We start from the raw sequence: 25,420 nt of genomic DNA, 5'->3' as shown, positions 1-25,420 counted from the left end.
ATGGTGAGTGCTGTGAAGTGTGTAAACCTGGTGATTCACAGACCTGTACCCCTGGGGATAAAAATATATTATATGTTTATAAAAAATAAAATTTAATAAAAAAAAATATAACTTATGCTGACAAAAATGATAATTCAGAAAAATCCTAGAAATAAGAATCATAGTTTAACTATACACAGGTACTTTCTACTAACTGAAGTATCAACAGGAGAGAAATAAATACAAATTTTGAGCCAGACTCATACTTTTGGCATGGAAAATTACATGATGTTCCAAGTATGCTAATGGAATGTGATATACAAATGAATGTCATCCTTCATAAGTGTAACAGCAGAAGAAAAAGGTTGAAAGCCAGTATTCTATTGACCTTCAGTTTTAGGTGAGAAAACAAAACTCATTTAATAGAAGACTTTTTAAAAAGTAAGAAGCATCAAAAGAGAAAGCAAAAAAAATTTTTTTTTAAATGTCATGTAAGTATTCATCTGAAAATTCCCCCAGTAAAAGAGTAAACCCTACTCTGAATGGTAAAGTAATAAAAATTTACCCGTGTGGAACTTAAAATAGAGAATGACTGAGTGAAGTGACAAAAGTTTTGAAATATTAAGATGGAGTCCACTTCTGGGCAGGACAGATTAGGTTACAGCTGCCCAAAGTCCTCCTGCACTAGATAAAGTGAGATAAATTTAAAATGTCATGTTTACATAGACATTGGAGAACTGCAGAAGTAGTAAGAATTGAAGAAAATAAAATGCATTTGAAGAGAAGAACACTTTTTTCAAGGGGGCTGAAAAGGCAAAGATCAGCTGGAGAGTTGTGAAAAGTGTAGAGAACATAGTTAACACTTACAATGAAATTCTTAGAAAATTAGGGTTAGGAAGGAACTTCCTCAGTCTGAAAAAAGAGCATCTGCAAAAGAACATCCAGCAAACATCACTGTGACTGGTGACAACTTTCCCCTGAGACAGGAACACAAAGATGTTCTCTGACACCACTTCTATTCAAAATTAGACAAGAAGTTCTAACCAGTGCTGTAAGACATTCAGATTGCAAGAGAAGAAGTAAATTACCACTCTTTCCAGAGGACATGAATGTGTGTATAGAGAATCCAAAGGCATCTATAATTATTAGAAATAATAAGTGAACATAGCAAGTCTAATATAGTAAACACTAGTAAAACAAGTTATTTTGAAAATCACCTTTATAGTTTTAAAACAAAAACATCAAACACCTACTAATAAATCCAATGGGGAAAAAATACTAACAGTCATATTGAAAAGTACAAAACTTCTTAAAGAGGGCTTTAATTGGGGGGATACATGTCAAGTCTCCTTAAATTAGTTTATAGATACAATGTGATCCCAATCAAAATTCCAGCTGATCTATTTTTTAAAGATAACAGCCAATTCTAAAATTTATATGGGAGTTCAAAGACCAAGAATATCTGAGGCAAACTTACAGAAAAGCAGGAAAAGCAGATGAGAACTATTATAATGCTCCAATATTTAAAATGGTATTGAACCGGTGCATAGATAAATGAAAGTACCAGTATGGAGAAGGATTCACAATTCTCTAATACATGGTAAAGTTGACCTGTCAGTACAATGGAAAGAAAACAGTCTTTTAAAAAATGATGCTAAATCAACTGGATAACTATTTTTAAAAATAACCCATTCTTTATATTATACCCAAAATTAACAACATGGATTATAGACATAAATGTGAAAAGTGAAACTATAATACTTTTAAAAGAAGACCTATGAATAAATGTTTATAATCTTGGAATAGTCCAAGATTTCCTCAATATGAAAAACACTAACCATAAAGAGAAAATATGGCAAATTGCACTACACTGAAATTAAAAACTGCTCTTCATCCAAAGATACCATTAAAAGAGTGTAATGGCAGGCCATATGTTGGAGAAGAGTTTTGAAGTCTTATATTAGAAAAATGATTTGGGTCCAAAATATATAAAAAAAACTCTTAGAAGACAATTTTAAAAGGCAGGCAAACCAGTAAAAAAATTGGGACAAAAAATGAAATACGTACATCACAAAAAAATATGCAAAAGGCTAGAGTACACATGACAAGGCACTCAACGTCATTAATTATCAAGGAAGAGCAACGTAAAACCACAATTTTACATTTATACACTTTTACCAAAATAGTTATCCTGAAGATGACAGACAGTATCAAGTGTTGGCAAACATGAGGAGCAACTGAAACACTCATTTCTGCTTATGGTGGTGAAATTGATAAAAACTGCTTTGGAAATCAGGTTGGTAGTGTCTACTCTAGCTGTATTTACGTAAAACTGGGGACCCAGCAAATTCACAACAGAAACGAGTATAGATGTAAACCAAAGGATATGTATTATAATTTTTATCACATTATTTTAAAAAGCAGCTTAAAAATTGGAAAGAATGTAATGCCCCTTAACTATAAGATTAATAAAATGATGTATTTGTCCAATGGAATATTAAGCAATGTAGATAAAAAAGCTATTGCTACAAATAGCAGCATGGATGAAACTCACAAACAAAATGCTGAATGAAAAAAGCCAGAAGTAAGATTACTTAACATATAATTCCACTCATAAGTTTCAAAAACAGTAAGATATAATCTAAGTGTTAGAAATCAGGATAAAGGTTATCTATCATAGAGATTGGTAATGGCTCAAATGAATTTCTGGGATATGGGTAATGTTCTATTTTCTTGATATGGATATTAATTACATGTATCTATTCACCTGATGAGAACTCATAGAGCTATATATACATTTATTATTATTTGTACACTTTTCTTATAAATTGTACCTTTCAATAAAAGTTTGCAAAGTACATGCTTCATGAAGAAAACAAATATTTTGAGTGTATAAGTCAGAAAATTAGGTAATATTAAGTCATTGCAAATGCAGAACATATGGCAAGGCATATTTCATAAAAATGTAATCATATGAGTATCACTGGGAAATCAATGTCACTTCAAAATAGTAACAGTGAATTTCCTAAATGAAGTTACTGAAATTAAAGTATCATATTAATTTAAACTTTTTAAAAATCTTTATTATGTAAGAACAGGAAAGAGATATTAGTGTTTGATTTGGAAAATTTCTTGACTACCACAGAATATTGCCTAAATTTGATGCAAAATGTGAAACTATTCTTTTTGCTGATACTCTATGGACATATTCTGTACAATACTTCAAAATGTCTCTCAAATGCAATGTTATTGCAAAGAATGGGCTTGAAGGTTTTAGTTTATTCGTCAGCTAATTCTTTTTTTTTTTAAGATTTTATTTATTTGAGAGAGAGAGAGAGCACAAGTAAGGGAAGCCACAGAGGGAGGAGGAGAAGCAGACTCCCTACTGTGCAGACGCAGGCCGAGGACCCTGGGAACATGACCTGAGCCAAGGCAGACACGCTTAACCAACTGAGCCACCCAGGCGCCCCTTATCATCTAATTTTGAAATGGCACCAGATATGTGAGACCAGCTTTCATTTGTTTTCTTAAGAATAACATAAAATTAATAAGTAGCTTATAAATTCACCCTCTAAAATCACTGTGAAATGGAACACTGTGTGTAACATACACCAAATAATCTGTGATAGAGAATGGAAAATGTTCTAATGAAAAGTTTAGAATGGTATATCCTTCCAAGAGTAAAATGAACTATTACACTATTATGAGTAATATACTCCTAAAAAGTTCTAATTTATAAATAAGATAAAATAAAATGTAAGGGTTTCTTTTGATTATGTAAATATGAAGGCATATTTCAACAAATGAATCATGCAATTATTAAATTATATAATTATAGGTTAATTTAAAAATAAAGTTACAAGGAGGGACACCCTGGTGGCTCAGTTGTTAAGCATCTGCCTTAGGCTCAGGTTATGACCCCAGAGTCCTAGGATCAAGCAGGGCACCACTGCTCCTTGCTCAGTGGGGAGCCTACTTCCTCTGCCTATGCTCCCCCTGCTTGTGCTCCCTCTCTGTCTGACAAATAAGTAAATAAATAAAATCTTTTTAAAAAATAAAGTTATAAGGATCAATTCTACAGGTTTTACAGTTAAAGAAGGAACTTTAAAACAAAAAATCCTGCTACGATTGGGCCATACATGAATTCTGGAAAGAATCCCCAATATTTTTGTTTTGTCATGTTTCTCCTTTGGAGTGCTTTTCATTTTGAAATAATACACTTCGTAGTTAAGAGCTTCCAAGAGATGTAAAACTGACCTAAGTTTAGACTCCGTTTCCTTTCTTAGATGTTGTTTGATCTTTCGTAAATTACTTAGCCTAGCAGATCCTCAACCTTCTCATCCGTAAACAGATACAAAATATGTTAAGCTTACATTTATACACTTACACTTACATATATTACATATTACAGCTTACACTTATATGCACAGGACCTGGCAATTAATTGCATATCAGATTGTTTTACTTTCATTCTAAGAAATATTAAATATGACCTGATTTCACCTAGTTTAGTTCTCCAGAAATATACAGATTTATTCTTTAAAATTATGGGCCTAAATCCCTTTTCTTGTTTTGCTCAGCAGAGCTAAGAGGTTGATACTCTAAAAACAAGAAAACAAACCAAAATAAAGTTTGCTCAAAACTTGGCAGAACCAAGAAGGAAATACAACTATATGCATAAAGCATCTTATCTAAAGATTGGTCTTTTGGTTTTCTGAATTTCAATAAAAGTAGGAAGATATTTTTTAAAAGCCCATACTCCCCATTTTCCCATCCCCCAGGTGGGCTTTCAGTGTGATCCTATCTCCCCACTGTTCAGAGAGTTTGCAGTAAACCCAAGGAATCTGCATTAAAAAGCTTTTCAAATGGTCCAGATTTGTAGCCAGGCTTGGGAATCACTGAATAAAATCAATGAGCCTAAATTGCTATGAAATGATCCATGGTGACTTACCGAAATAGATCTTCCCTTCCCATTTCTCTCCCTACACACAAGCAGATCCTAGGAAGAAATCTTGTTTTGCATTTCAAGATCAAAATAATGACTTCACTTTAACCTTTTTACAATAATATTTTCCCAAAGAACAAGTCCACTACGTGAGGAAGAGCAGTGTTTTTATCCAATACATACCCACCACTTCCTTCATCCACCATATGCTACTTCTCATATCTATTTCATTCAACAAGAACTTCTTGGTGCAGTGACATTATCTGCAAATAGCTGTATTTCAAAAATTCACTTACAATACATATCTAAGAGAATTCCTCTGAAGTCATTTGGTATGGTAACTGAATTTCAGAAATCAAATATAGCCGTACTATACTAACTATAGAAGAAGGTAGCAAATTTGTTCAACTATAATTTATTTTATTTTTTTTTTAAAGAATAAGGGGTAATTACTGTGGTTAGCCTTTGAACTTACTGTTTAACTTCAAAATCCTCTTACTCTAATATTTAAGTTTTACAAATAAAAAGAAGAAAAATGTTACCTAGGCCAACTTTCAAATTCCTTACACCCAATACTTGCTCATTAGATTATTAACCAAATTTCCTAAAAATATTTCTCATATTATTTTTAAGTTGTTAAGACAATTTAAAATAGTGCATTATAACACAATGACTAAGTGCTGGACTTTGGAATCAAAATGCCTGAGTTTGACTACCAAATATCATTTGCTCACATTCTCTGAACTTGGCAAATTTACTTAATCTTTCTTTTTCAGCCCAGAATCTTTAGAGGGGAAAAAAAAAAAAAAGTCAAAATGCATCAGAGTTGGTCACACGCAGATTGATAGATTGATTTTCTAGGATACCCTCAGAAAAGTCATAGCTTATACTAATAATCTCTATATACAATCTATCCACAGAAGAAAGGGAGAGATCTTATCTTGACACTTCTATTTGACATTGGTCAAGGTTTATCTTCATGGAGTGTTGCATACGTGGGGGACTTAGCAGTTTCCAAGGCATTTTATGCCTCAGAAGCAAAAGGGAAGACTCAGGACAGGGTGCATAAAAAAAAAAAAAAAAAATTCTGAGTACTAAGCAAGGCACTATCATGTCACATCCATAAGCTATAGAATGGATGTGAAACAGACACTCTAGTCAACTCTTGGCCTGTCGTGGTAGCAGTGACAGCAAGTAGCAACAGCTATGTGTCAGTTAGCTATTGTCATAACAGTGCCACCAAACAAATCACCCCAAATCTAACAGCATATAATAATAAGCTATACAGCTTATACAGGCTGGGCTCAGCTGGGAAGCTTTGTTTGAGGATGCCAATCAGCTGGACTTGGCTCAAGGCTACAGAGTCATGAACTGGTCCCACACTGAAGTATAAAAGCTATCTAGCACATGTACTCGTGGGAGATCCCCAGAACACAAAAGTACAAGACTTAACTCTGTAAACAACTCATGACCCTACTCACTTCACATCTGCTAACATCCCACTGGTCAAATCTAATCATATGTCTAAAACCAAATTGAGATAATGAGAAAGTATGTGCCACCTATCATGAAGTCATGAGCAAAGGTGTGGAAGAAGCATCCTTTTACAGCTGAATGATGAATTAGGATCAATAATATAATCTACTACAAAGAGACCAGTCTTCGTGACTGTAGGAATAGTGCAAGCTCTTCATAGGGCTACTCTGATCAAGGCAAATGTTCAGATTTTAGTGACATACAAAATGAATCCAGGACTCTGGATAATCCTCAATTTCTTCATCCGTAAAACAGAGAGAATAGTAAACTTTAACTCATAGAGTGTATATTTTGTATTTTAAATGAAATAAGTTGCATAAAACAACTCTTAGCACAATGCATGGCATAGTGTTCAAGAAATGCTAGTCAGGGGGCGCCTGGGTGGCTCAGTGGGTTAAGGCCTCTGCCTTCAGCTCGGGTCATGATCTCAGGGTCCTGGGATCGAGCCCCGCATCGGGCTCTCTGCTCAGCGGGAAGCCTGCTTCCTCCTCTCTCTGCCTGCCTCTCTGCCTACTTGTGATTTCTCTCTGTCAAATAAATAAAATCTTAAAAAAAAAAAAAAAAGAAAGAAATGCTAGTCAATGCAAACCTATCAAACAAAAGAGCCATTTAGCTACATTTTAGATATGCCAGATCCATGAGTAAATTAAAAAAACAAACAAACAAACAAAAAACAACCTACAGGAATTTAGCTTATTTTGACTTATTGTAAGAAAATAAGCAATAATTTTGTTCTTAATCACTTTGGGTTAATTTAATAGCATGATCTTTGTAAATGTGAGGTATATTGTTTGATGATTATTGAAGAATGAAATGAGAAAAGAGAGGGAATCCATCAGCTATTCCTTGTCTCATTTAGGAGGTTGTTCTGCATTTCGGTTTGATTGAAATAATTTCAGTGGTAAAGCAAACCTACATGTGGTACAAGCATATGGTCTTTCCATTTGTGGAAAAAAAGGAATTAAAATTGCTCAAGGAACTCTCCATGGTATCAGAAAGTTGTAATTTCAAATTCAGCAGTAATTAAAGAAAACAAACAAGTAAAAATGCCACATGGTAAAGTCAGTGCGGCTGATTATAAAGGAAGTCACAGGAATTTGTTTTTTATGGTAAATTTCACAATAACTATAAAATTCTTAATGTAATAGATGGGATGGAATCCAGAGAAGTAGAAATCTGTAGGTAAAAATTCTCCCAGTGATCATACTAGTCATTATTGTTGAATATTTATAGAATCGGAATTAATAATATTCATCTAAATAGACATGTGTATTTATATATAAAAAAGACTTTCTAGCACAGTTGTCTGATGTTCAATTTATTTCTCTATTTTATTTTCTAATTCTTCACTCTTTGAATGATTGAATACACAGTATTAATTAGAAAGTATTCCTTGTATACCCCTAACTATGCCTATCCAAAGTTTTAATGGTCTGTTGTTAACACTCTATTTCTATAGAAATACATCTAAATATCAAGTGATGGGAATATATTAATAAATTATGTTTATGTTTTGTTATCTACTACACACCAGTCATTTCAAAAGAGAGAGATCAAAAACAATCTACACATACACGTTTGGGAATTTTTCTTTCGGTAATTTTACTTCCTTGAAATGATTAGAATATAACCTTAAAAATCTAAAATAGTATAAATATACCTCTTTCTACATAACGGTAACTACAAGAAACAGGAAAAGAAGTTGATGGAAAGTTCTTTTGAGACTAAACACAAGCATTTTTTAGTTTGGTCTATTTAAAGAGCATTTTCTTACAGAGACCTAGGAGAGATTTATAATCATAGTTTGTATTTTTTTGTCATGTGACCTTGGGCAAGCCTTGATTTCCGCATACACACCACCTGAGACTAGGAGTAATATTTGTATTACAGATTTGCTTCTTACAGAATTTCAAAGGGATCAAATGATAGGAATGGCCAACAATCCCCACACCTACCTATGAAAGATTACTCCAAACTTTGCTATGAAGGAGAGGAGAAGGCAAGGGAGTGAAAGTTCAGAGACAAAGACCTTTTGTTCTTCTTCTTCTCCCACCCTTATTGGTCCTTCGGGATAATCATAAGTCTTTATCACTGTTTCTCAAGCATGTGATGGTCTTACCAGAAGTAGGAGGATTTGCTTAAAGGAAAGGACATGCTAATCTATGTGCTCTGTATCTGCTAAACATAGCCTAGGGGACAATGCATACATCTCTTAGCACACAGGGCAGGCTGTTTTGAGCTGAGAAAGCATCTGGGAAGGCAACTCCCTGGGGCATTGCTAGGCAGTGTGGTCAGGCAAGCATTCCTAAGGCCTAAGCCCTTTGAAACTTCCATGCCCACAGCAGCCCTTGAGTTACATTTTAGCGAGCCAGGTATTATGGATGAGTTCATGCTCTACATTAACCCCAACAATCAAAAATTTTGAGAATCCCCAGGGAGGGGGGGAGGTAGAGCCGGGTGCTGGGTGGGTCAGTCAGTTAAGGGTCTGCCTCTGGCTCAGGTCACGATCCCAGGATCCCAGGATCGAGTCCCACATCAGGCTCCCTGCTCATGGGGAGTCTGTTTCTCCCTCTCCACCTGCTGCTACCCCTGCTGCTCCCCCTGCTTCGTGCTCTCTCTCTCTGACAAATAAATAAGCAAATCTTAAAACAAAAACCAAAACAAAAAAAACTACACTGGAATTAACATTAAAAAATTTTTTTTGGAGAATCCTGTGAAACTTTCAGAGTTTGACTTAGTCGGCCTGGAAGTATGAATGTCTGCACATAACAGGGAGTTACCAGGTTTAGAGAAGGAGGCAGCTGCAGCTTTCTGAGGATAGAGAACTCAGGGGAGCTATGGGCTTTACCCTGCTGGGCTAGGGGACCCTATTAAACCCACAAAGCCACCAGTATCAACACACTGGGGAGACTCACTTTTCAATAAAACCCGGCTCTGTAATTCCTCCAGTGAGCCTCACATCTTCAGGATATTTTTTGAAGACTTCTAGTTACTTTCTAGAAAAATGTGGTCCTTTTAGAGATAGATTAGATTTGGGGGAAAGAGGTTACGATTTCTGGTTTTACTGTTTTTACTTTTCCCTTAATGAGCAATATTGTAGTTTTATTCATTGTCCATTTTCCACCAAATTTTCCTGAATTGCCATTGTATATTAGATATTTTGATCTCTCTTTCTAATACAAATGACTAGTAGAGTCCTGATTTCATAATGTGAGGGGTATGTAGCCTTGTGTTATTCTTAGTTATTGGGTCTTCCTTGGACAAAAAATGTGATTTAAACTAATTGTTTGTAGCATCACTCTTCTTTTGCTTTTGCCCCTTCGAAATTTTATTAATGGAAGAATTTCTCATTAATCACTATGTCTCAAGGAGCAGGTGTGTCACCTTCTCCTAAGTCATTTGGCATTTAAAGCCTTAACTTCATAGAAATAAAGCTATTAAAGCAAAGTTTGTCCAAGTTTGTGAGCATTTTGTTTGGAGCAGGAATTTTATTTTTTTTCTTCTTTTTTTAAATTGAAGTATAATTGATACACAATGCTACATTAGTTTCAGGTGTACGATATAGCAATCTGACAAGTATACATTATGCTATGCTCACCACAAGTGTGGCTACTATAACTACAGTCCCTACGCTGTATCTTTCATCCCCATGATTTATTCATCCCATAACCAGAAATTTCTTTAAGTGTAACTAAAATTATACCATGTAGACAACTTCACACTTTGCCTGCTTTACATTGTTATTGTATATAAACATCTTTTCTTCAAAACTAAACTTCCTCAGCTCAGAGGGTATTTGAAGATACTCTTTGGAGCCCTTAACAGAGCGTAGAACTGAGATTACCCTCACATATTTATAAAATTAGATTCAAAATATTGTAATATAATAGTATTTCAAATTATTATCCATACGATTGAATAAATACAAGTTCAAATCCAGATCTCATTCTCTGCTATACAGTGGATACCAGGAAACTCTAATCATATCCCTTTTTGTTAATGTCATTTGAAATTTCTAGGCATGTTTCCAGTTCTGAGATAAATCATTAAGAACTACTGTCAAAAGCACATTGTAAATCATCTATCTAAATTTGTAATTTGGTATCCTATGCTAAATAAGATATTGTGATAAACCTTTTCATATGCATCATGCCACTGAACTATTCTCTTTTTTTCTGATGGGAAGATATTGCCTACCACTGGAAGGATAAAGCAAAGGTCTACAATTTGTCATATTTTGCAAAATAATACATATGAAGAATACACAATGAGAAAATTTCCCTTGAAGTCTGATAATTGTTTCTAAGGTAATCAGCTATCTTTAAATTGCAAAGACAGAAATCCAACTCAGATTAATTCAAATAATGGAAGTGATTGGGTGATGTAAGTAGAAAGTTTAAGGTTACTTTAGACATGGTTGTAACCATGTAATCTTTCACGTAGATCTCTGGCTGTAACCAGAGATCTACGTGAAAGATTCTGTCCCTTTCATCTCTATACTCTGCTTTCTATGTGGTTAGCTTCCATCTCAGGCAAAAGTGATCACAGGAATCCCCAGGCTTACAACCTGTGATCCAATAGAAAAGAGGCAATTGTGTCTGCACCAAAATCCCTATCAATTCATAAGAAGAACACTGATGGGGACTTGCTGGAGCAACATATTCACTTTTATCATTAATGAGTTGGGGCTATATGACTAACTGCCCCAAGAGAATAACAATTTGCAGAGGAGAAGCACTTCCCAAAAGAAAAGTGTTTTACACAGCCAAGCAGAAATAGAAGTCCACTGAATCACTGGAATTTTTAGGTTGAGATTTATGTGTACTTATAATCAATAATTTAGGTTAATTGTAAGTATTATGTATATGAAAAGAAAACAGCCCACATGCTAAAAGTTTCCTCAATACATCATCAACTTCCAAGTCATAAAACATCATTATAGAGAAAGCAGTATTATAACAGAATATAAATTAGATATTCTTGAACTTCTGCCTGGCAAACTGTTCCATGTTAAAATCTGTATATGCTATTTAACTTGTATCTAGAATACACTGAGTTTATTAGTTTTGATAATGGCTTTATAATTTACTCTATTTCAGGATGAGTTCAAAGTATGATAGAGTATTTAAAATACGACAACATCTCCATTCTCTAAGTCAGGTCTAGGTAAACATTTTCTTTCTTCCTTTTTTTTAATATTTTAAATTAACATTATAATGTATTGTTTATTTCAGGGGTACAGGTCCTCAACACTCAGGATACAACACTCAGTGCTCACCACAAAAAATACCCTCCTCAATGTCCATATGTCTGTCCATCACCTAGTTACCCCATCCCAGCACCCCTACCCCTCTAATAACCCTCAATTTGTTTCCTAAGAATAACTGTCTCCTATGGATTGTCTCCCTCTCTGGTTTCATCTTGTTTCATTTTCTCCTCTTTTCCCCTATTATCCTCCACCTTATTTCTTAAATTCCGCATATCAGTGAGATCATATGATAATTGTCTTTCTCTGACTTATTTCGCTTAGCATAATACCCTCTAGTTCCATCCAAGTTGTTGCAAATGGCACGATTTCCCTTTTTTGATGGCTGCATAATATTCATATATATATACATATATATATATATATATATATACATATACACACACACACAGATCTCTCTCTGTATATATATCTATATATAGATATATATACATATATACACATATATATATCTTCTTCTTTATCTATTCATCTGTTGATAGACATATGCACTCTTTCTATAGCTTGGCTATTGTGGACATTGGAACTATAAATATTGGGATGCAGATGCCCCTACGGATCACTACATTTGTATCTTTGGGGTAAATACCCAGTAGTGCAATTGCTAGGTTGTAGGGTAGCTCTATTTTCAACTTTTTGAGAAACCTCCATACTGTTTTCCAGAGTAGCTGCACCAGACTGCATTCCCATCAATGTAGGAGAGTTCTCCTTTCTCCACATCCTTGCCATCATATGTCAGTTAATGACTTGTTAATTTTAGCCATTCTGACTGGTGTGAGGTGGTATCTCATTGAGGTTTTGATTTATATTTCCCTGATGCTGAGGGATGTGGAGCACTTTTTCATGTGTCTGTTGATAATTTGGATGTCTTCTTTGCAGAAATGTCTGTTCATGTCTTCTGCCCACTTGTTGATTGAACTATTTGTTCTCTGGGTGTTGAATTTGATAAGCTGTTTATAGATTTTGGATACTAGCTCTTTATCTGTTATGTCATTTGTAAATATCTTCTCCCATTCTGTTGGCTGACCTTTGCTTTTGTTCACTGTTTCCTTTGCTCTGCAAAAGCTTTTTATGTTGATGAAGTCCCAATAGTTCATTTTTGCCCTTGCTTCCCTTGCCTTTGGCAATATTTCTAGGAAGAAGTTGCTGCGGCTGAGGTCGAAGAGGTTGCTGCCTGTTCTCCTTAAGGATTTTGATGGATTCTTGTCTCACATGTAATTCTTTCATCCATTTTGAGCCTATTTTTGTGTGTGGTGAAAGAAAATGGTCCAGTTTCATTCTTCTCCATGTAGCTGTCCAATTTTCCCAACATTGGTTGAAGAGACTGTCTTTTTTCCATTGGACTTTCTTTCCTGCTTTGTCAAAGATTAGTTGACCATAGAGTTAAGGGTCCATTTCTATGCTCTCTGTTCAGTTCCATTGATCTATATGTCTGTTTTTGTGCCAGTACCACATGGTCTTGATGATTATAGCTTTGTAAGAGAGCTTGAATTCTGGCATTGTGATGCTACCAGCTTTGCTTCTCTTTTTCAACATTCCTTTGGCTATTTGGGATCTTTTCTGGTTCCATACAAATTTTAGTATTATTTGTTCCAGCTCTGTGAAAAAAGTTGGTATTTCGATAGGGATTTCATTGAATGTATAGATTGCTCTAGGTAGCACAGACATTTTCACAATATTTGTTCTTCTAATCCATGAGGATGGAGCATTTTTAATTCCTCAATTTGTTTCATGAGTGTTCTACAGTTTTCTGAGTACAAATCCTTGGCCTCCTTGGTTAGATTTATTCCTAGGTATCTTATGGTTTTGGTGCAATTGTAAATGAGATCAACTCCTTAATTTCTCTTTCTTCTTATTGTTGGTGTATAGAAATGCAACTGATTTCTGTGCATTGATTTTATATCCTGACATTTCACTGAATTCCTCCATGACTTCGAGTTTTCCACATGAAGTGTCATGTCATCTGCAAAGAGTGAGAGTCTGACTACTTCTTTGCCAATTCGGATTTGCCAATTCTTTTTGTTGTCTGATCGCTGACACTAGGAATTGTAGTACTATGTTGAAGAGCAGTGGTTATAGTGGACATGCCTGCCGTGTTCCTGACCTTAGGGGAAAAGTTCTCAGTTTTTCCCCATTGAGAATGATATTCACTGTGGCCTTTTCACAGATGGCTTTTATGATATTGAGGTATGTTCTATCCCCACACTGTGAAGAGGTTTAATCAAGAAAGGATGCTGTATTTTGTCAAATGCTTTTTCTGCATCTATTGAGAGGATCCTATGGTTCTTGTCCTTTCTTTTATTAATTTAGTGTATCATATTGATTAATTTGTGGATGTTGAATCAACCTTGCAGCCAAGGAATAAATCCCACTTGGTCGTGGTGAATAATCCTCTTAACGTACTGTTGGATCCTATTGGCTAGTATCTTGGTGAGAATTTTTGCATCTATGCTCATCAGGGATATTGGTCTGTAATTTTCCTCTTTGGTGGGATCTTTGTCTGGTTTGGGGATCAAAGTAATGCTGGACTCATAAAATGAGTTTGGAAGTTTTCCTTCCATTTCTATTTTTTGGAACAGCTTGAGAATAATTGTGTTCATTTGTCTTTAAATGTTTGATAGAATTCCCCTGGGAAGCCATCTGGCCTTGGGCTCTTGTTTGTTGGAAGATTTTTGATGACTGCTTCAATTTTGTTCCTGGTTATGAGTTTGTTCAGGTTTTCTATTTCTTCCTGGTTCAGTTTTGGTAATTTTTATATCTCTAGGAATGCATCTGTTTCTTCCAGATTGTCTAATTTGCTGGCATATAGTTGCTCATAATATATTCTTATAATTATTTGTGTATCTTTGGTGTTGGTTGTGATTTCTTTCCTTCATGATTTTATCTATTTGGGTACTTTCTCTTTTCTTTTTGGAAAGTCTGGCCAGGGGTTTATCAATCTTATTAATTCTTTCAAAGAAACAGCTCCTGTTTTGTTGATCTGTTTTTCTTTTCTTTTGGTTTCTATTTCATTGATTTCTGCTCTAATCTTTGTTATTTCTCTTGTCTTGCTGGGTTTAGGCTTTATTTGCTGTTCTTTCTCTAGCACCTTTAGGTGTAGGGTTAGGTTATGTATTTGAGACCTTTCTTGTCTCTTGAGAAAGGCTTGTATTGCTAAATACTTTCCTCTTGGGACTGCTGTTGCTGCATCCCAAAGATTTTGAACAGTAGTGTTTTCATTTTCATTTGCTTCCATGAATTTTTAAAATTCTTCTTTAATTTCCTGGTTGACCCATTCATTCTTCAATAGGATGCCCTTTAGCCTCAATATATTTGAGTTCTTTCCAACTTTCCTCTTGTGATTTGAGTTCTAGTTTCAAAACACTGTGGTCTGAAAATATGCAGGGAATGATCCCGATCTTTTGGTACTGATTGAGACCTGATTTGTGACACAGGATGTGATCTAGTCTAGATAATGTTCCATGTGCACTTGAGAAGAACGTGTATCCTGTTGTTTTGGGATGGAATGTTCTGAATGTATCTATGAAGTCTATTTGGTCCAGTGCGTTGTTCAAAGCCTTTACTTCATTGTTGATCTTCTGCTTAAATGATCTGTCCATTTCAGTGAGGGGGGTGTTAAAGTTGCCTACTATTGTTGTATTACTGCCAATGTGTTTCTTTGATTTTGTTATTAATTGGCTTAGATAATTGGCTGCTTCCATGTTAGGGGCATAAATATTTACAATTGTTATATCTTCTTGTTGGATAGACCCTTTAGTATGATATAGTGTCCTTCCTTTTATTATAGTCTTTGGCTTAAAATCTAATTTATTTGTTATAAAGATTGCTACCCCAGCATTCTTTTCACGTCCTTTAGCATGGTAAATGGTTTCCACCCCCTCACTTTAAATCTGGAGGTGTCTTTGTGTCTAAAACAAATCTCTTGCAGACAGCATATCAATGGGTCTTGCCCTTTTCACCCAATCTGATACCCTATGTCTTTAGCCCATTTACATTCAGGATAAATATTGAAAGATATGAATATAGTGCCATTGTATTGCCTGTAAGGTGACTATTACTGTATGTTGTCTCCTTTCCTTTCTGGTCTATGTTACTTTCAGGCTCTCTCTTTGCTTAGAGGACCCCTTTCAATATTTCTTGTAGGGCTGGTTTGTTAATCACAAATTGTTTTAGTTTCTGTTTTCCTGGAAGCTTTTTTATGTCTCTTTCTCTTTTGAATTATATCCTAGCTGCATCATGTACTCTTGGATGCAATTTTTCTCATTTAATACCCTGAATATATCATGCCAGTCCTTTCTGGCCTGCCAGATCTCTGTGGGTAGGTCTGCTGTGAATGTCATGTTTCTACTCTTGTAGGTTATAGACCTCTTGTCCCGAGCTGGTTTCAGGATTTTCTCTTTGTCTCTGAGATTTATAAGTTTTACTATTAGATACTGGGGTGATGACCTATTTTTATTGATATTGAGGGTGTTCTCCATGCCTGATCCAGTAATTGTTTTCTGGATGTGGGTGTTCTCCCCTCATGATCCAGTAATTGTTTATCTCTTTTTCTCAGCTTTTTTATTCTTTATCATTTTGTCTTCTATATCACTAATTCTCTCTTCTACTTCATTTATCGTAGCAGTTAGAGCCTCCATTTTTTTATTGCATCTTGTTAATAGCCTTTTTTATTTCAACCTGGTTAAATTTCAGTTTTATTTCTCCAGAAATGGATCCTCTAGTGTCTTCTATGCTTTTTTCAAGTCCAGCTAGTATCTTTATAATTGTTACTCTGAACTCTAGTTCTGACATCTCACTTATGTCTATATTGATCAGGTCCCTTGGATGTACTACTTCCTCTTGTTCTCTTTTTTGAGGTTTTTCTGTCTTGTCATTCTGTCCAGAGAAGAACAGATGGACAAATGAACAAAATACTAAAAGGGCAACAATGACCCCAGAGAAATATACACTAAACAAATCAGAAAAGATCTTGCAGAAAGTGGTCGCTTTTCTATTTGTAGAGTTGTAACTATTCTTATCTTCAATCTCTGGTTGAATTCGCAGGTATTCAGAATGGTGTGATAGCTATCTAGCTGAATTTCTGGTAGCAGACATTATTAAGGTCTCCTACTCATCTGTCATCTTGGACCTCCCACTAGGCAAACATTTTTCTATAAAGAACTAGATACTAAATATTTTAGGTTTGTGAGTCATAAGGATTCTATTGTGACTACCAACCAACTCTACTTTGGCAATACTAAAGAACCCATACATAATTTCTGTATGAATGAGTGTGGCTGTGTTCCAACAAAACTTCACAAAAATGTTGGTGGACTTAATTTGGCCCATGTGTTGTAGTTTGCCAACTCAGTGAACTGACTTATAGAGAGAATCATGACCTGTATTGACAATGTCTTACTCACAAACAATTCTAATTTAAAGTAAGTCAATCTGTTGCTCCTTCATTTCAAATTTCCTATTAGTTGGAGGATTGTCAGAATGAAGTAGAAAAAAGTATATTTTATAATTTATATTCACATAGTACTTTGATGAAAAATTATTCATTGGTTCCTCAGAACATCCCTGTGTGATACTATCATTTTACTATAAGTTCTTCCCCATTCAGCAAGGCATAGATCCTTTTCATTTTAAGGAGTTTACTTATAATCACTCTGGGAACATAAACAAGGAAAAATAAAAATCATAAACATGACCATTTTTTTCTGACCTCTTATACTAATAGGTCCTAAAACATTTGCTTATGCCTATAGGATTCCTGCTAGGTTTTTTTGTTTATTTAAATAGATACAATTACGATGCATAGCTCATTGACAAAGCACATTTAATTCCCCCAGATAGTTATACAATGTACAAATAAATTTATATAACAATATTATAAGTATCCTGCAGAAGAAAAACTATCTAAAACAATTATTTACCTACTTGATACTAAAAATTGATTGATAGGTATGTTTGTGTTCAATATGCAATGTTAAAAGCACAGCATTGTATACAAATTACATTTTCCTCCTTTCTCTCACAAATATCACAATGCAAATAAATAATGAAAAATATGATCAAATACATAACAAATGCAATTAACATTCTGAAAAATAAAATAAGCATACAAGGCAACATTTAATACATGTTTATTCATATCAAAAAAGTTACCTGAGTGAGATTTGGTGGCAAGAGGAAGAAAATGGAAGTCTCTGCTATTTAGATATGGAGGAAGGGAGCAAGGGTGAGATGGTGAAGGAGTGAGTGGAGAGTTAATGCCTGAGATTTATCTATGGGCAAACCCAGCAAATGGGTGGATAGTCTTCTCTTGGCAATCAGAATCTCTAAATATGGGAAGCCGGTAAAACATTGCCCAAAGGCAATGAAGCAATAGGATTAAAAATCAAGTGAAAACTCAAAATAGAAGGTTTGTTTGGACTCCTTATGATTATACAGCTCCTAATAATGAGACTGCATTGTCTAATGTGAAGCTTCTGTTCATGTTGTGACTGTTTTCTTATGCAACAGCAATTATTTTGTATTCATCATCTAAGTTTTCCTTTAAGATGTTGGCATTGAATATTTTTGGCTCTTCTTCTTCCTCTAACCAACAATAAGCATCAAACTGAGCAATATACTTGTTAGCAAGTTTTTGCAAAATGATCCTAAACTGTAATACTCTCATGTCTACCACAAACATCTAGTTTCCTGAGAAAAATGTAAAATTTTGTGTTAATCAATTCTTTCCTAAAAACACTGAAAGTCATCATGACATAGAATATTCAGTGTGTTCCATATTTTGTTCATAGCCTATACCATATATTTTTGAAGCTTGACTGGTGAATTTGATGATCTCTTTTTTATTGTGATAGATCTACCCTCTCAACAAATTTTTTATTTTGCAATAGTGTTATTAACTTATAGGTTGCATGTTGTACAACAGCTCTCCAGAACTTAATTCATCTTGCATAACTGATTTTTTATACCCACTGAATAGCAAACTCTGTTTCCCTCTCCTGCCACCTGACTCCTGCCAACCACCATTCCACTCTTTGCTTCTGAGTTTGGCTATTTCAAATACCCCATATAAGTAGAATCGTGCAGTATTTCTCCTTCTGTGATTTATCTCATATAACATGATGTCAAGTTTCATCCATATTGTCACATATGGCAGGATCTCCTTCCTTTTAAAGGCTGAATAATATTACATTGTATGTATATGCCATGTTTTCTTTATCCATCTCTCCATAAATCGCTTGACATTAAGGTGCTTCCACCTCTTGGCTACTGTGAATAATGTTGCAATGTACCTGAGAGTGCAAATACCTTTTCAAGATCCTGATTTCAATTATCTACATATACACCCAGAAGTGGAATTGCTGATCATATGTTATCTCTGTTTTTATTTTTTTGAGAAATCTCCATACTGTTTTTGTTGTAACTGTATATGTTTTATTTATTTATTTAAATTCAATTAGCCAACATATGTCATTAGTTTCAGATGTAATGTTCAGTAATTCATCAGTTGCATATAACACCCAGTGCTCATTACATTATGTGCCCTCCTTAACGCCCATCACCCAGTTGCCCCATCCCCCCTCAACTCCCCTCCAGCAACCCTCAGTTTGTTTCCCAGAGTTAAGAGTCTCTCATGGCTTGTCTCCCTCTCTGATATCTTCCCAATAAGTTTTCTCTCCCTTCCCCTATGATCCTCTATGTTGTTTCTTATATTCCACACAAGTGAAACCATATGGTAATTGCCTTTCTCCAACTGACTTATTTCACTCAGCATAATACACCCCCATTCCATCCAAGTTGATATAAATGGTATTTATTTTTTCTGATGGTTGAGTAATATTCCATTTTGTGTGTGTGTGTGTGTCTTCTTTTCCATAGTGGCTACACCATTTTACATTCCTATCAATAGTGCATGAGGGTTCCAATTACTCACATCCTTATCAGTGCCTCTTCTCCGATTTTTTTTGTGTGTGTGTGACCATGCTAATGGTGGTGGAGATGATATATTATGGTTTTTGGTTTGCATTTTCCTGATGATTACAATACTGAGCATCTTTTTATATGCTTCCTTGCTATTTTTATGTCTTCTTTGGAGAAGGTTTTATTTATTTTTAAAGCAGGTTTTTGTTTTGTTTTGTTTTGTTTTTGCTATTGAGTTGTATAAGTTCCTTATATATTTTGAATATTAATCCTTTATTAGATGTATGACTTGCAAATATTTTCTCCTTTCCATAGGTTGCCTCTTCACTCTGTTCTTGTTTCCTTTACTGTGCAGAAGTTTTTCAGTTTAAGGTAGTCCCACTTATTTATTTGTGCTTTTGGTGTCATATCCAAGAAACCACTGCCAAGATCAATGCTGTGAAACTTTCCCCCTATGTCTCCTCCTATGTTTTAGGAGTTTTATAGTTTCAGGCCTTACATTTAAGCCTTTAATCCATTTTGAGTAGATTTTTGTGTATGGTGTAATATAAGGGTCTAATTAATTCTTTTGCAAATCAATATTCCAGTTTCCCTATTACCATTTGTTGAAGAGATTGTCTTTTCTCTATTGTGTTTCATTGCATCTTTGTTGAAGATCAGTTGACCATATATGGATGGTCATGTTCTGTTGGTCTATATGTCTGTTTTTATGACAACAGCACACTGCTTTAATTTTATAGTTTTCTTCCTTCTTTTTTAAGATTTTATTTGTCAGAGAGAAAGAGGACACATGCAGGGAGAGCAGAAGGCAGAGGGGGAAGTAGACTCCCTGCTGAGCAAAGAGCTGAATGTGGGACTCAATCCCAGGACCCTTGGATGATGACCAGAGCCAAAGGCAGACACTTATCTGACTGACCCACCCAGGCATCTCTTATAGCTTTCTAATAAATTTTGAAATCAAGAAATGTTATACTTCCAACTTTGTCCTTATTTCTAACCATTATTTTAGCTATTTGGGACTTTGTGGTTCCATATGAATTTTAGGATTTTTTTTTCCTATTTCTGTAAAAAAATATTGGGATTTTGATAGGGATTGCATTGAATCTGTAGATCACTTTGGGAGGTATCAACATTTTAACAATATTCAATCTTTCAACCCATGAACATGGAATGGGACGTCTTTTCACTTATTTGTTTCTTCCTTAACTATAGTTTTCAGTGTACAAGTCTTTCATCTTCTTGGTTAAGCTTATTCCCAAGTATTTTATTCTTTGTGATGTTATAGTAAATGATATTCGCTTTTAGGATAGTTCATTGTTAGTGTATAGAAATACAGTGAATTTTTTTATGTTTGATTTTGTACAGGCAACTTTACTGAATTTGTTTACTAGTTCTAAAAGTTTTAGCATCCTTAGGGGCTTCTACATATAAGATCATGTTATCTGCAAGCAGATAACTTTTACTTCCTACTTTCTTATTTGAATATCTTTTATTTATTTACTCAGTCTAGGCGTTACAGTACTATGTTAAATATAAGGGGTGAAAATGGGTATCCTTGCCTTATTCCTTACCTTACAGGAAAGCTTTTGCCCTTTCACCATTGGGTATGATGGTAGCTGTGTGCTTGTCACATATGGCCTTTATAGTGTTGAGGTAATTTCCTCCCTGGTTTGTTAAAACCCTATGAAAGTGTACTGAATTTTGTCTACATCTATTGAGATGATCTGTAATTTTTATCCCATAGTCTCTTAAGGGGGTGTATCACATTTACTGATTTTATATGTTGAATTATCTGTGAATCCCAATTTATCAAGGCATATAATCCTTTTAATGGGCAGTTGAATTCAGTTTGCTAGTATTTTGTCTAGGATTTTTACATCTTTGTTCATAAGGATGGGTCTAGAGTTTTCTTATAGCTTCTTTGGCTGTGGTATCATGGTAATGCTGGTCTCATAAAATGAGTACTCTTGACTTTTTTTGAAGAATTTGAGAAAGACTGGTGTTAGTTCTTTAAATATTTGATAGAACTTACAGATGAAGCCATCTAGTTCTGGACATTTTTTTGTTGAAAGCTTTTGATTACTTATTGAATATCGTTACTAGTTATATGTCTCTTCAGATTTTATATTTCTTCATGATTCAATCTTGGTAGTTTGTATGGTCTTAGAAATACATTCTTTTTTTTTAAGTTATCAATTTGTTGCTGTATAACTATTCATAGGAGATCCTTATGACCCCTTCTATTTCTGTGGCATCATTTGTAATATCTCCTTTTTAATTTGTGGTTTTGTTATTTGAGCCTTCTCTCTTTTTCTCACTTTAACTAATGGTTTGTCAATATTGTTGAGGCATAGAGTTAGGTTGTTGACTGATGTCTTTCTCCTTTGTACCAATTTTTATGTATTAATATTACTTTTTACACTCCATTTTTTTATTCTGCTATTCTTATCTCATGGCTTCCATTCTCAAAGTTACATAATGGCTGCCAGGAAGAACAGGCAAGACAAGGCATAAAAGCCTCTCTGCTGAGCTGAGTCAGCCCACCATTACGGGTCATTCACTGAGTTAAAATTTACATACAGTGAAATGTACAAATCTTACACATACAATTCAATGGGCATATTATAAAACAAATAAGAGATAAAATATTTCCATAATGGCAGCAAATTCCTTTATGTCTCCTTTCACTCAATTCTTGTCCTCATAGGTAGCCACTGTTCTGGACACTTTTGCTATAAACTTTCCTATCAGTATTGTTTTTGCTGTACCCCATGTACATGTACTCTATGCCTCAACAATATTAATAGAGAGCGTGAGTGGGGGGGTGGAGGGGTAAGGTAGTGGGGGGTGGAGGGGTAATGTGGTGGGGAACTGGAGGGTGGAGGGAGGGGCAGAGGGAGAGAGGCTCAAGCAGACTCCATACTTAGCACAGAGCCCAAGGTGGGGCTCAATCTCAAAACACTGAGATCATGACATGAGATAGAATCAAAACTTAACTGAATGAGTTACCCAAGCACCCCTCCCATAAATTTTGATATGCTGTGTTTTAATTTATCATTTTTGTCAAGACAATTTCTAATTTCCCTTTTGATTTCCTTTCTGGCCCATTGGTTGTCAGAAGTGCATTGTAAATTTCCATACAGGTGATGAATTTTCCAGTTTTTCTTCTGCTACTGCCTACTAGTTTCATTCCATCATAGTAACAAAAAATACTTGGTTTAGTTTCAATCTTCTTAAAATTTTTTTAAGATTTTATTTATTTATTTGAGAGAGAGCACAAGCAGGGGGAGAAAGAGAAGCAAGCTCCCCACTGAGCAGCGAGTCCAATGTGGGGCTTGTTCCCAGGCAGAGGCTTAACTGACAGAACCACCCAGGTGGCCCTCAATCTTCTTAAATTTGTTAAGATTCATTTAGTGATCTAACATGCAATCTATACTGGAGAAAGTCCCGTTTGTGCTCGAGAAGAATGTGTATTTTGTGTTGTTGAGCTGAATATTCCGTATATATCTGATAAGTCCATTGGTCTAGACTGTTGGTCAAGTTCACTCTTTTCTCATCAATTTTCTGTCTGAATTGTCTATTCATTATTGTAAGTGGGGTAGTAAAGTCTCCTATTATTATTGTATTACTATCTATTTCTCCCTTCAATTCTGCCAATGTTGCTTTATATAGAGAGATGCTTTAATGCTTGGTGTATACATAGTTAAAATTGTTATAGCCTCTTGGTAAGTTGACCATTTATCATTTTATAATGTTATTTTTGTCCCTTGTGACTGTTTCAAATTAAGTCCATTTTTTTCCGATATAAATATGACCAATCCTACCCTCATTTGGGTACCATTTGCATGGAATATAATTTCCGTCTTTTCACTTCCTGCCTAAGTGTCCTTAAATCTAAAGTTAGTCCTCTGTAGACATCATATAGCTAAAAATTATTTGTTACCAATTCAGACATGGCATTACTTTGATCAGATAGTTTATATTTAAAGTAATTACTGGTACATTAGAGAATCGATTCCATTTACTATAGCACCAAGAACCGTAAGATATCTGGGAATAAACCTAACCAAAGAGGTAAAGGATCTGTACTTGAGAAACTACAGAACACTAATGAAATAAATTGAAGAAGACACAGAAAGATGGAAGTGTATTCCATGCTCATGAATCAGAAGAATAAACATTCTTAAAATGTCTATACTGCCTAGAGCAATCTATACTTTCAATGCCATCCCAATCAAAATTTCACCCGCATTTTTCAAGGAGCTGGAACAAACAATCCTAAAATTTGTATGGAAACAGAAGACCCCAAATTGCTAAGGAAATGTTGAAAAAGAAAAACAAAACTGTAGGCATTACATTGCCTGATTTTAAGCTTTACTACAAAGTTGTGATCACCAAGATAGCATGGTACTGGCACAAAAACAGACACATAGACCAGTGGAACAGAGTAGAGAGCACAGATATGGACTCTCAATGCTATGGTCAAATAATCTTGGACAAAGCAATAAAAAATATACAGTGGAAAAAAGACAGTCTCTTCAGTAAACGGTGCTGGGAAAATTGACAGCTATGTATAGAAGAATGAAATTCGACCATTATTTTACACCATACACAAAGATAAACTTGAAATGGATAGAAGACCTCAACGTGAGGCAAGAATCTATCAAAATCCTAGAGGAGAAAGAACATAGGCAGTAACCTCTTCGACATCAGCCACAGCAACTTCTTTCAAGACATGTCTCCAAAGGCAAAGGAAACAAAAGCAAAAATGAACTTCTGGGATTTCATCAAGATCAAAAGCTTCTGCACAGTAAAGGAAACAGTCAATAAAACAAAGAGGCAACCCACGGAATGGGAGAAGATATTCGTAAATGACACTACAGGCAAAGGGCTGATATCCAAGATCTATAAAGAACTTGGACTTAGCACACACAAAACAGATCACCATGTCCAAAAATGGTCAGAAGACATGAACAGACACTTCTCCAAAGAAGACATACAAATGGCTAACAGACACATGAAAAAAATGTTCATCATCCTTAGCCATCAGGGAGATTCAAATCAAAACCACATTACACAAGTCAGAATGGCCAAAATCAACAAGTCAGTAAACAAGTGTTGGAGAGGATGTGGAGAAAGCGGAAACCTCTCACACTGTTGGTGGGAATACAAGTTGGTGCAGCCACTTTGGAAAACAGTGTGGAGATTCTTAAGAAATTAAAAATAGGGGGCACCTGGGTGGCTCAGTGGGTTAAAGCCTCTGCCTTCAGCTCAGGTCATGATCCCAGGGTCCTGGGATCGAGCCCCACATCAGGCTCTCTGCTCAGCAGGGAGCCTGCTCCCCCTCCCCCACCTGCTGCTCTGCCTGCTTGTGATCTCTGTCTGTCAAATAAATAAATAAAACCTTTTTAAAAAAAGAAATTAAAAATAGAGTTACCCTGCAATTGCACTATTGGATGTTTACCCCAAAGATACAGATGTAGTGGAAAAAAGGGCCATCTGTACCCCAATGTTCATAGCAGCAATGACCACAGTTGCCAAACTGTGGAAAGAGCCAAGATGCCCTTCAACAGACGAATGGATAAAGAAGATATGGTCCATATATACAATGGAATATTATGCCTCCATCAGAAAGGATGAATACCCAACTTTTTTATCAACATGGATGGGACTGGAGGAGATTATGCTGAGTGAAATAAGTCAAGCAAAGAGAGTCAAGTATCATAGATTTCACTTACTTGTGGAGCATAAGGAATAACATAGAGGACATTGGGTGA

The sequence above is a fragment of the Enhydra lutris genome, unplaced genomic scaffold (genome assembly GCF_002288905.1).
Source record: "Enhydra lutris kenyoni isolate GAN:26980312 unplaced genomic scaffold, ASM228890v2 scaffoldscaffold16, whole genome shotgun sequence".
Classification (NCBI taxonomy): Eukaryota; Metazoa; Chordata; class Mammalia; order Carnivora; family Mustelidae; genus Enhydra; species Enhydra lutris.
Note: the sequence above shows the minus strand (reverse complement) of the source record.